Genomic DNA, 13,881 nt, shown 5'->3' with positions numbered 1-13,881 from the left:
ACTGCAAACTAGGGGCTATAATTGTCTCTCTGGCTGACACAGACATCCTCCAAAAGGGTCTCATGAGACGGATACCTGGTGTCAAAATCATGGCCTCAAGCTAAATGCCAAAAAGTGCATAGTCATCCCCTTTGGAAAAAACAAAATACCCCCAAACTACCACATAGATGGTAGTCCCCTAAATATGGAAGATGTAATAAAGGATCTGGGGACCCAAGTAGATAGGAATCTCACCTTTGATAATCACATTGCCAAAGTGTTTAGAAAATCCTTCTATGTGGCCCACCTAATCACAAAAGGGTTTGCATCCAGATCAAAAAAGGTAATTGTGCCCCTCTACTCATCACTCATCAGACACATCATAGAGTACAATGCCGCATTTGGGATATACCTTACAAGACACCTGCAACAGCTGGAAAGACCACAGAAGTACATCACCAAGAGGATTACTGGCCTCAAACAGATGCCCTATGCAGCTCGACTGAAGAAACTCCAGCTGTACTCAGTTGCATACCGCCTACTCAGAGGTGATCTCCGCCTGACATACAAGGCCATGTCCAACCCAGAATTGATGGACATGCTCCGCATAAAGAACACCTTATCCTCTCAAGCCACATGCTCTAGGGATCTAAACCTCACCACAACAATAAATAGCACTTGCTGGAGGGATAGATTCCTGTCACAGAGACTTCCCATGCTTTGGAACAAGATTCCAATCTACATTAGGCAGAGCTCCTTGCTAACACTCTTCAAAAGAAACCTTGATGAGTGGATGGGAAACAGAAAGTTTACCCCGGGGATCACTTCAGTGGCTCTGCTGGACAGAGGCACAGGGAATTAATCTAAGGGGGCGGTGAAAGCCAACACATTCTGGCTCGGCTTATAAATGCCTTTTAGGCAGATAGCCTAGTACTTACCTATGAACCTATGCACCTATAAAACCAGTTCATGTATAAAGATGACGACAGCCATATCACTGTACAGACTAAGGCAATAGGGTAGTGTAGTAATACTTGTAAGGTACAGATAACAGCACTGACTAGAAAAGTAATGTGAACTACAGGAATATACTAGTTGTTAATTGACATCTTTCTCTCCCCCCCACCATATCTCCAACAATAAACTAAATACCCACCTCAAATGGTATGTGATGACTTCACTGTTCTATTGGGACATATGTCCTATTGGTTGATATTTTTTTAAATCTGTTTCCATGCATATGCTATGTTGAAATACTCCAACATTGGTGGCATGGTGCCTTCAATGTACCTGCATCCTGCTATTACCACTGTGGTCCCATATATGCATGTGTTCTGTTTGCTCTGCAACTGTTCCATATCTGGTGTCTGAGTTAATGGGAATATATATGCATGCTGTTATACCTAACCCTGGAATGTGTTGACTATTACTAACCCACATATGTTGATACATCATAAACACCATAGCATGTATGGGAATGTGGGTCCCAACGGACCCACCTGTCCCACCTCAGCTGGCCATGGCACCCAGCACCAGCACGTCTAGGGCCCAACCTGGGACCTCCTCGTCCATTGGTCCTGTGCCACCTTTGGGTGGAACCACCTCAGGGGATGGGGCTTACCCCCCGGGAGCAGGCGCGGACAGGAAGCTGTCACATGTCGCCAGGTCGGGGTTGTGGTACGTAGAGATCTTGATCAGTAGTTTGGAGATTTTCTACACCAGCTTGAAGGCCGCGTGTCTCAACTAGAGAGTTGGCCTGGGTCTCTGACTCAGTCCCCAGTGCAGCTACCTTTGGGGCCGTGAAGGTGCAGTGGTGACTGCCATGGGTGGAGATCTCAGTACCACTGTTTCCACTAGGGGGCTCATGGGCTTCTGATTTCCCAACATCCCTCCCCATCAAGGTGTTTACGCCCCAAATGTGTCATATACTGCCCCTGTATGTGCCTTGTTTGTCTTGCCTGTAAAGCTACCCAACCTACCTCCTCAAATATACCCACTATCAGTCCCCAACATCCCACTCTCACCTGAAAAAAAAGGGCAATCTGTTCCCAAAAAAAATATTGCCCCATACATAGCTGTCCATTTCGCACACATGTCCACTGGACACATGTAATCTGGTATACATGGCATCGCAACATATTAATGTTGTCCTCACCCCTCTATCAGGAGTTTGAGTGTCCAAATCTACCTCCAAAGTCAGTGTATATGCACAGCTGTTGCTGTAGAAGAAATGGGCAGCTATGGACCTTCCCTAAACCCTCCTGCACATCCCTAGCTATTTTCCCTACTGTCTTTCCCTCTTTGTGCCCCTTTTTCACCACTTTCCTATTAACCCTTTTTTCTTTTCTTTTAAAAAAATTAGCAATGGGGTAAGTGAGAGTAAGCACTTTTAAGCAGCAGTAAGTGGTTTAAGCCTGTTTGAGTGGGGGTAAGCAATGCCTATGCAGGTTAAGCAATTTAGAAGCTAACTGACTATAAGAAACTGTAACCAAAAGTTAGCATTGCTTACTTCAGCGCAAACCTGCTTAACACTGCTTAAAAGTGCCTTAATCACTCTGTATCCAATGGCCCTTGATTTTCCCAGCAACAAAATAAACACTCTCTGCAAGGCTAGAACCCAGAACCCTGCACACCATAGCCAAAGTGATTTGCTACTAAGCCATGTCAGATGTACATAACCCTGATGTTTTCACAATCATATCATCCAGGACAGTCATTCAACAGTACATGAAATGTATTTAAACATGTAGATGTATGTGTGTGTGTACATATATTAATATCTAAATAGATATATATACATATTTATATATGTATATATATATATATATATATATATATATATATATATATATATATATATATATATATATATATATATATATATATATATAAACATACATACATACATATATATGCATACATCTATAGATATATATATATATATATATATATATATATATATATATATATATATATATATATATATACACACACAGCAATATATATATATATATATATATATATATATATATATATATATATATATATATATATATATATATATATATATATATATATATATATATATATATATATATATATATATATATACATATATCTATCTATATATATATATATATATATATATATATATATATATATATATCTACATATATATCTGTGTGTAAGCAGATATATATACCTGTAGAGGTATATACAGACATACATCTGTATGGGAAAATAACAAAAACAAGTATGTCCACATGCACCGTTAATGAGGTTGAGGGGGCCCAAACAACATACGTCTTGTACGAATAGGTAACCCCCCCCCAACAGTCAAACACATCTGCCCTGCAATGGACTACCAACTGTTGCAGATCCCATAACCAGGACCTGACACAAATTGGGCAAAAGATGTTAACAGTACTCCATCCCACCTGTATGATGTTAAGCTGGTATCGGTAACATATCATGCAATACAGTCTGGCTACCATAGCGAATGTACAATGTGGAAGCAATCAACATTCCTAAGATGCATATACACAGACACATATATGCAGATACAGATATGCATATATATATATATATATATATATATATATATATATATATATATATATATATGTATATATATATATATATATATATATATATATATATATATATATATATATATATATATATATATATATATATATATATATATATATATATATATATATATATATATATATATATATATATATATATATATATATATGTAACTACACATACACACAGAGATATGTATAGGAAGATACTGATGTAGAAGATGCACACAATACGGAACAGCCACTATGCTTACAGTTGCCACCTTACCAAGTGGACACTGTATGAGTCACCCATACAAATAACAATTGTTGCCTGCAACATATACCCACTGAGAGGTCAAAGGATATAACTCCACACACAGGTATGCATACATGGGAATGCTTTATTTTTGTACTATTACAGTTGTGTATGCCATATCATATTGCTGTTTAGACACCGACATCCATATAAACAGAGTAATGCAACTGTGAAGCAGCTATACTAATACAGTAGTCTGGAAAGGTTTACATATGTTGCTGTGCAGGCCAAGGCCTTCAAGTAGAACAATAGTAAAGACAGACTGGGCCACAGGATACAAATGAACAGTAAGTAATGCAGATGTATAGTCCAGCAGTCTCTATCTACACTGTGTACACAATACCTAGGGGGTAAGGACCTCAGTTGACACAATGGGATGTATCTGTTACATAAAAAGGCATAACTGACACCATCACAATCACACTGACAAACATAACAGTCTGTATGGTAGGAGGTAATAGGCCTGCATTTACCCAAGGTGAATTGTATGGTAATTTACATCCAGATACCTTAAGGCAACTTACCCTTGATACCCCCACATGTTGTTAACACCCAAGGTTAGTTATGGTGCATCCCCCCTAGACTCAATAATACAGGGCCATATACCACTCTTACATACACTGGCCTCTGGAGTGCCTAATGGCACACATTTATTGTGTAGGTAAAGCCCACACATATATTGACCCAACCCCACAGTACATGTGGGGGACATAACACAGTGGACTGATGGCAGGAATGGCAGCTTGACATACTCACAGCCCACTACATAACAACCCCTGACAGCATGTCATATGTACAAATTCTGATATGTAGGTAGTAGTTGGTTGCCATGACAGTGGTAATTGGAAGTACTACACAGCATGCTGCATGCAGGAAACAAGTGGAGGACACTGATTGGTGCAGAAGCCATCACCTGATCATGTGCATCACCTACAAATTCTATGCTGCAGTCTATGCAAAGCAGCTCATTCCATTTACTGGAGAGAGCCTGAGAGAGAAAGAGAGAGAGAGCGAGAGAGAGAGAGAGAGAAAGTGAGCGAGAGTGCTTATGAGGCACAGAAAAAAAAAAAGAAAAGAAAACTATCCAGAACAGTCTGCATCCCCATTCCCAGAACAGGTATGTGAATTATACATTTATGTAACTGACCTTAGTATTTGGTCCATAATAATGGGATAGATGATGTGGAATGATTTACATATGCCTTCAGGTGTTGTTGTAATGATGTTCAGCTGAACAACTGCTAAGGAAAATAGACTCCATCGCTGTGTGTAGTGGGTAATACCCGTCAACCGTGCAGAGCAGCACTGACTGATAAGATGTAAGCCATCATAGTGTGTGTTGTGTAATGGCAAGTATGTATATTACATGGCCAATAGCTGGTGGTAGAAGTAATGCCATGATGATGGACACGTGGGTTCCACAGCCCACCTCTTGCAGGATACTCAGGTTAACCTGTATTGTAGCATGCAGGAATGCCATAGGTGTGTAAGAGGGTTACCTGCAATCTGGCCCTAAATATACCCTCCTAATGTCAGGCTGTGTCCATATGTGGCACCTGTCTGTGACGTAGCAAGGCAGAACAGTGCAGCTGTGCAGGAAGGTGTTGTGAGATTGTGGACCTGAAGTCTGAATGTACCCCTCATATAGGTATGCATATATGTATATATATATATATATATATATATATATATATATACACACACACATGTATGTCCACAAATATACAGGTACCCATGTGTAGACACACACACACACACATGCACACACACACGCACACACACACACACACACACACACACACACACATATATATATATATATATATATATATATATAAGCACATATATACGTCACATATATCTACATATATATAGATATATACCTATATGCACATGTCTACATATATACAAACACACACACAAGCATATATGAATATAAATACATGTCCCCTATATTACTACCGCAGTGCTGCATGCGATGTGTGAGGAAACAGCACACATACCAATACACACATATATCTCCAACTGTCAGTATGTGCAACATGGATGGGTATGTCACATGTGAAACCCTTTTTGGGACCACATTGCCCTTGTCTGTGAAGTATGGAATGGGAATATGGCGATGTAAGGCAGGTATAGCTGTGGAGGTGGTCAAGGTTGGTAGAGATATAGAGAACAGCTTACAGGGGTGGTCTGTGGCACATGTGGTGGGTAAAAACCCTGGATGGTGTGTGTAGTCTGTGATGTGGATGCCCCATGGGCTCCAATATGGACACAATGGGAACAACTCTCCCACACACTGTTACTCACAACAGCAGTCCATGTCCTGAAGGTGCCTGGCCTGGAGGCTGAGCAGGAGGACCATGTGGGCCTTGTGAATGTGTACTGGGTGCCTCAAGGTGATGTAGCACATCCCACATGTGTCTGTGGAGCCCGTTATGGAACAGACCCTGGACCTGTCCTCAGTGGAGAGGAACATGTCTGTATATGCCCCCTGGGGGGCAACATCCCCTGGGTTGGTTCCACCTGATAGTATTGCTGGACCAGTCCATGAGGAGGCCCCAGGGTGGGACACACATGTGATGTGGCTTGGTAATATGGGCAGATGAGTTTAGAGAGGTGGTTCTGCTGGCCAGTAGTACATATACATGCTATTGTTTCACTGTTATAGAACATATGTTGGTAGTAATAGTCTACACAATCCCAGAACATGTCCAACAGCATGTATAGATAACCACAATAACACATTATGTCAGATGTGCAGCACACACATAGCAAGCATACCACAGGCATATATGGAACCATTGTGGCCCTGACAATGGCATGCAGGTGAATAGTCTGTAACAGCCCAGAAATGATAGTGTCCACACAGGGAACATGGCTACAAACACATTGCAGAAAGTGTGATACAGTACAATATCTGCTCCACTGGTATGTGTAGGTATGGTGTTTTAAGAATTGTGGTAACCTTGCTGCATGACTTGCTCACACCTGTGTCCTTCTTTATGTGTTTCAGGCACAATGTCTCATGGAAGGCTGCCAGCCTGCACAGCAGCAGAAAATGAAATCTTGCTGAATGGACTCATACAGCACTATTCCACCTTGTTTGGCCAGGCTGCCCATGATCAGCAGGAGTGGACTACCCTGTGGCATGACCTAGTCCACAAGGTCAATGATGTCAGACTGCAGAACTACAGTTATGAGCAGGTATGGCATCATTGTTCTGACCTGCTTCACAATACCCATCAGCATGCGCAGTCCAGGGGGATCCCCTCACCACGGGGGGGGGGCATGCCATCCATCCTTTCCTGACACTTGTGGAGGAGCTCCTGGCCAGCCTCATGCCACCTGCCCATCCGGCCAGCCACCAACCGCCGGACACCTTTGTGGAGGTAGGTGCCATCCACACACCAGCCAAAGAGCATGCAGGTAAGGCCACAGGGCACATCCATAGATCATGGTTGAGTATACATCTGCATCTGTACAGGTAGATCATGCATATCTGACATGTCATAGATATATTTTGTTGCTGCATAGTAGTGATAAACAGATGTCCATATGTGGTAGTATTGTGGAAATGTACTGTTGATGTATTGTAATACTGCACCCACCCTGTAGCAATGCCAGAGTTGTTTCCACTGACTTTGCATCTCTCACCCTTTTATGCAGGTCCCTCCGGGATAGCACTAAGGCGGCAGCCTGTAGCTGGTGAGTATGGTTAATGTAGATGCTTGCCAAGACACCAGGCATGTAATGGCGATGGTATATTCCATGCATATGTCTAACACACCTACCCAGAATGCATGCTGTACATGTGCACATATTGTTACTGTGAAATGCACGGCATCACAGGGGTGACCATGATGGGGTATTGGAAGGGTATGTCAGACACCTGCCTGATAACTAACATCCTGTCATTGTGGAATGTGTTCACAGGGAGTAACATAATGGTGGGAGACATGGCCTACAGTAGGGACATGTTTGGAACAACACCCATATACAGTGCAACACCAGTGTATATACCTGTAGGACAATGGTAACTGCTGCAGAGATACACTATGGCATAAGGCATTACAGTGGTCCACATTATCAGCTAGGACTAGGCTGTAACATGTGGTGTTCAGTGTATGGGACACTACAAAGTGACACACATGTGTAGGGCTTACTTGTCATCCATCTGCAAAAAGGCTGAAGGAGGGGGGAGGGGTGTCAGTATTACAAACCAGTGCACTGCAGCAGGGATCCTAAGGATGCTAAAAATGGCTGTATCTGCACATAGTCAGGTTCAGGACCTGTGACAGCCGTAACCCTATCCCCACAGCAATAGTGACAGCAGTGTGTGAACACCAAGGGATGTGCACATGAGTCGACCTTGCAATCATGCAGATTAGGGGGACATGTGTAGGGTAGACTGAACATACACTGGCAAATGCAGGTGGCCCACGCTGGTATACCACTGCCAGGAGTAGTGACTGCTGTAGTACACACAACAAGAGGTGCGAAAAAACGTCATGATAAGGGTGTGCACACATATGCCCACACGGTGTGTATGCATCATGGCCAGCATCCACACACCTAACACATTCCGTAGACACTGCATGTGAAAGTACAAGACATATGTCACATATCGGGCCCATGTACTGTTAAGATATGCGGTGATGTGGTCCCATGGCAGATCAAGGATGGGTGCGTCATATCAATAAGTGTGTGTAAACCCCCCATAGTCATGGTATGCTTTAATGGTTGTCAGTGTAAGAGTATTGGATTGGTCATACATGGTCCGCTGATGTTGAGAGCTGTGAATCAGACATCAGGCATTCACAAATGACATCTGTTCCCATATCATCCCAGGTATGTGTTGCTGGAAAACATAGGGGCTGTGAGCATTAAAGCAGACATAACTGACACAGTAGTGCACATTCAGCAATGGGCTGTACACCTGTGATTTGTGGTGCACAGTACATGGCAGGGTGCAGAACAGGTGCGCAGCAATACTGTGTACATGGGTGCAGTGGTATCCAGGGGAAGAGGCTTCAACTAGTGACACAGAACATGCATCACACAGATGTACACTGTTGCTAACATGGATTGACTATAGCTACACTGCATGCTGTTGGGTACCATATATTATGCATGTTGACAGTGGGTTAATAGGAGGACTGTGTGTACTATCATTGTGCAACCTCACCTGTATGTGTGTGCGTGCATCCTGGTGGGTAGTTAGTTTGTCTGTAGGGTCACGCTGGTTAAGTGGAGGGAGGTTGATGCATGTAGGATGCATGTGTGTATGTTTGTGTGGTTGTCCATGTATGCACATGTGTGATTGTGGGGTGTTCATACAGCTGTACCTCCCTCTGGGATCATGCAGCACATGGACATGGATTGCCATATTACACACCAGGAATACTTCTCATGTGTGTAGTCACAGGACAGCTGATAGTATAATATGGTCTGTAGCATGGAACAGGCATTGAGAGGGGAGGTAGACACCAGGCACACCCTTAATATTGCATTCAGCAGAGAGGTCACCTACAACCCACGTATGCAGCACTACATATGCATTGGGGAAGTACTAGTCAACACCAGGGAGTGTATCCAAATATTACAGTTGTCACATGATAGGCTGATTCAGCAGCATATCTGGCATGTGCTGAGCATTACATACTCATGATGCACCAGTGCATGATATTATGGATATAACATAGCAGCCCACACATATAGGAGCCATGCTCATGATGTCTGGGCATACACATGGTGAACACCGAATGACAACAGTGAGGCCATTTAAAACCACTACACACAGGTCAGGCAGATAATGTAGTAACAGGTCTTGTGTTGTGATCGCTTGTGTAGGCATTTACAGGACTGATATGTTAATGAGTGGTATCAATGTGTGTATGTTACCAAGTGTGATGCAGCATGGGATACACATGGACATATACTTGGGAATGTCTGTAAAGTCACAGGCAGGCAGGTATTAAAATGGTGTATGTGTGTGTGTGTGTGTGTGTGTGTGTGTGTGTGTGTGTGTGTGTGTGTGTGTGTGAGTGTATGTGTGTACTGTTAGGCAATTCTGTACAGATTTTAAAGTGCATTTATTGTTTTCCCCCACAGGTGGCGAGGTAGATCATTGTCCCTATTGCATGCAATCTGATGTTGTTATCCATACAGACACCGAAGATGATGATAGTACTTTTGAGGCACAGGTGGGGTTGTCAGGGGCTGACACTGCGCCATCATTTGACATCCCCCTTATAGCCAGCCCAACCCTGCACACAGTTTCATTGCCTGTATATACCTCATCACCAGTGGCCATAGCGGAGGGACAGCTGGCATTTGGTGGCAGTGCACAGGAAAGTGTGGTAACCATGCCTATTGTGTCTGGTCACAGCAGACATAGCCGGATGTCCAGTAGGGCACCAGATAGGCAGATGTCCCAGGGTGCTCATGGTAGAGCCACTGGACATCATGCCCCTGGCAGAAGCTACATAGCTGGTACCAGCAGGCACAGGTTTCAGGCTGTCATGGTGGCGCAGGCATGTATGGAACTGCTATTTTTGTGGATTGGAATAAAGTGGCTGTTATTGGAACATATTCGCTTGTTCGGTGCTTCAATTTCTAAGGTTTTAACTTGGTGGTTTTTTAGATGTATGGAACATTACACCAGGCAGGGTATGAGGCTGCAGAGGGCTGCTTCACATCTGTAAGCAACAACATCTGTGAACTGTCTGTTGCCATCCCTGCTTATACCGAGCTCATGGATAGATGGCATGGTGAGATGACCTTCATCTCTCGTGGTATGTCCATGCTTGAACGTGTGGAGGGGGTGTGGTGACGGTGACGGCTGTGTGGACGTTGGCCAGCAACACCAAGAGCTGGCAGTCAATGTGGAAGTGCTAGGAAACCAAGGGTTCCCATAGTGGCAGTAGCAGCCCTGGCAGTGCGGGGTTGTGCTGTCCACACCGCACCACAGCAGGCCACATGCACATGGTCCTGGCCAGTCCCAGGAGGTACCTGGTACCAGAGGACATTTGTCATCGGCATGTGAGAGTAGCACATCGAGGCCTGTACCTGGACGTGCCCATGGAGACCCTGGCAGGCACAGTCTATGTGACCGTGTCCGGAGGCAGTGACCTGAACACCCTGCCAGGTATGGTCTGCAGCTGTCCATAAACACCTGTGTAGGGCAGCCACATGGCAGAACTGTGTGCATGCATACCTACACACTATACAAACACACCTAGGGCAACCCCATACCTACACACACCACATCACCACACCCAGCTAGCCTCAGTACATTCCTCACCCACACACATGTTGTTAAATGTATGGCCCACCCTCGGCCTCTGACAAACCAACATCACACCCTGTGCATATGATGATACCTGTGCCACATCCCTGTCATCCATACCATCAATGCAGGAACAAGCTAATATGGTTCTGAGGCACATGGTGACTGTACTACAGTGTACCACAGTACTGCAGTGTAAAATGTTGTAAGGAGTAAAGTGTAATGCATATATGTCAGGTTGTGTAGCTGTCCAGCAATGATGCATTATAGCTGTTAATATCACTGGTTGATTGCAGTCTCTATAATGTTATCCATTTGTGTTGTAGGTGTACATGTGTCAGCACAAGGATGGTCTGCAGTCATATTCCACAACGAGATATGGCACTGTGGTGACACCATGGCTGTGACATATCTGGGGTACAGTTGAACACATGTCACAGGTTAGTATAATGGTTATTTGCAACAACAATGTGTGAAAATAACAGCAACAACCAGATCCAAACCAAATTCGGAAACACACAGTAAAAAAAGCACACAAGTTGTAAAATAAAAATATTTATTCTATAATAACAAATTCTAATGCCTTGGTGTCACCACCTTCATGGAATCCCGTATGCATTCCTGAATTTGGTTTGGATATGGTAGTATAACAGTTATTACCTGTGCCACATGGACAGATCACCTGCTGGGGCATGTATACCCTGCAACCTGATGTAGACCCATCCACATACACGCACACTGTTACTTGGCAATACTGGGACTAGACCCCTACCTAGATATGTAGTGATAATAAACACAGAAGGACTGTGGCTGACCAAGTTCACAGATGACTGCAAACTGTGCGCCATAATCAACTCCAGCCGACACAAGCATCATCCAAAAGGGCCTCATAGAAACAGACAACTGGTGCCAGAGCCATGGCCTCAAGCTAAACACCAAAAAGTGTATAGTCATCCCCTTTGGCAAAAACAAAGTGCCCACAAATTACCACATAGGTGGTAATCCATTAAGTGCAGAAGAAGTAATTAGGGACCTGGGGACCCAAATTGATAGCAATCTCTCATTTGACAACCACGTGGCCAAAGTGGTTAGAAAAACATTTTATATAGCCCACCTAATCATGAAGGGATTTACATCTAGATCAGGGGACATCATTGTGCCTCTATACTCATCCCTCATCAGGCCCATAATTGAGTACAATGCCCCTTTTGGGATGTACCTTACCAGACACCTGCAGCAACTGGAAAGACCCCAAAAGTACCTCAACAAGAGGATCAAAGGGCTCAAACAGATGCCATATGCTGCCTGGTTAAAGAAACCCCAGCTCTACTCAGTGGCATACTGCCTGCTCAGAGGCGATCTGTGCCTGACGTATAAAGCCATGTCCAACCCAGAACTAATGGACATGCTGCACCTCAGAAAATCCAAATCCCATTGAGCTACTCGCTCGAGAGACTTGAACCTCAGCACTGAAATAAATAGGACATGCTGGAGGGACAGATTCATAACCCAGAGGCTCCCTTCACTCTGGAATAAAATCCCAGTCCAGGTTAGGCAGAGTCGCTCATTGACTCTCTTCAAGAGGAATCTTGATGAGTGGATGGGAGATCATAGGTTTACCCCAGGTATTACTTCTCTGTCACTGTTAGACAGAGGCACAGTATACTAACCTCAAAAAAGGGCATAGCAAAATTAATTTAAAATGGGTGTCGAAAGCCAAACACACACTGGCTAGGCTTATAAATGCCCTAGGGCAGATAGCCTAGTATGAACCTATAAAGTGTGTGGCTTACATTGCACATACCATACAGCATTTAGGGTGAGGTGTGTCCCAGGTTACATGTTACATGCAGAACATCCCCAGTCATTTCACAGTATGCTAATGGGGTATGTAATGGGTGTATATGGACAATATGTAGTGTGACATATCTTCATATACACATTAACAGACACATAACAGGCAGACACACATCCGAGAGATCAGGGCCTATCGTTGCTAACTAACTTGACCGTGTGGCCAATGTGTTACAGGTAGGCTGCACACAGCACACACATAACTTGCCTGGATTGAGGTATCAGTTACCTTTATGGTTGATGGTGACAGTTTTAACCATAACGTGGTATGTGGGGCATATACCGGGTGTACCTTTGTGTAATGACAGAGTACACTGCACCCATATCCCCCAGTGGATATTGTACTCCCTGAAACCCATGATGACACTGTGCCATACCCACCATCTCACATTGGCCACAACTGCAATACAACTCATAGTATACCCCAACAGTGGTACTACAGGGATATGCATCTAATGCACATGCCACACGTGTAGTAGGGTGTTGCATTGTCATTAATCACCTATGGGCAGCAACAACACTATCTGTACTACTATGTGGCAATGGGTATTGTAATAGGAGTATGTGGCCTTGGAATGCTGTACCTTACAGATATAGGGACATGCACACATACACACACTTGCCAGAACACAATGGGTATCCCAAGCATAACAAACCATTTGTACAACACTGTTGTGCTGGTACTACAAGGCTTGTGTAGCCAGTATGGAGAGGAGCTAAACAGGGTACATGTAATGTCCCATACAGAAGCAGCCACAACTGACTATGGCAATGGGTGTTGCAGTGGTCGTGAAGGCCCTCATGGAATTCCCAAGTACAGATGTGCTAACTCACAGACATTGCTATACTTAGTCATGCACATGTACACA

This window comes from Protopterus annectens, chromosome 7.part0, assembly GCF_019279795.1.
Source record: "Protopterus annectens isolate FY-2018-M chromosome 7.part0, PAN1.0, whole genome shotgun sequence".
Classification (NCBI taxonomy): Eukaryota; Metazoa; Chordata; order Ceratodontiformes; family Protopteridae; genus Protopterus; species Protopterus annectens.
The sequence above is the reverse complement of the archived record's forward strand: the minus strand, read 5'-3'. Positions refer to the sequence as shown.